Genomic DNA, 939 nt, shown 5'->3' with positions numbered 1-939 from the left:
CCAGAGACCATTTTGTCCCTATAAGCAGTGCTCACTTCTTAGCCCTCGATGTACACCACTTCTCAGCAACATTGGTCACTGTTAGCCATCCTATCTTTTATAAATACTCTCTGTTCTTGGCTTCCTTCCTTACTCCCTTTCTCTGGGCTTGCTCCAACACCCCTAGCCACTCCTTGTCCTCTACTTGCCCTAAAGTGTTGGCGTCCTCAAACTGGGTCCTGAGCCCTCTCCTCTCTTCCCCCTTTTCTGACCCTGCACAATCTCACTCTTACCAGCTGCCTCAGCTACCACCAATTACACTCAGGCCCCTGAATGCGTCTCCAGACCCCACTTCTCTCCTGAGCTCAAGACTCTGGCATCAAACAGCCAGGTAGGTTGACACCGTCACCTAGATGTATCACAGACACCTCAAGCTCAACATGCCCAAAACTGTTAACATCTTCTTCACCCCCAAACCTGCTCCTCCTCATGGGCTTCCCCTGCTGAGAATGGCACCACCATCAACCCAACGGCTCAAGCCAGAAACTGGGCATCATTCTGACATTTCACTTCCCCACCCCACACACTCTGTCAATCATCAAAGTCCTATTGCTTCTATCTCCTATATATCTTGGAAATCTACCCACTCCTCTCTATTGCCATGACCTCTCCCCAAGTTCATGCTGCCATCACCTCCCTCCTGGACAGTTACAACAGCCTCCCAGACCTTAATCCCCTACATGGGTCCTGGAGGCCAATGCTTCTCAGGCTTCGTTGTTGTTGTTAGTTGCCATCAAGTCGACTCCAGCTCATGGTGACCCCATGTACAAAAGAGTGAAATGTTGACATGTAGTGGGGTTCTTAACCATTGTCATAGGGCAATATGTGTACTAACTGTTTAATGAGAAACTATTTTGTTCTGTAAACCTTCATCTAAAGTGAGAATAGCAGCACAACTGG

Source organism: Trichechus manatus, unplaced genomic scaffold (assembly GCF_000243295.1).
Source record: "Trichechus manatus latirostris isolate Lorelei unplaced genomic scaffold, TriManLat1.0 scaffold00077, whole genome shotgun sequence".
Classification (NCBI taxonomy): domain Eukaryota; kingdom Metazoa; phylum Chordata; class Mammalia; order Sirenia; family Trichechidae; genus Trichechus; species Trichechus manatus.
Note: the sequence above shows the minus strand (reverse complement) of the source record.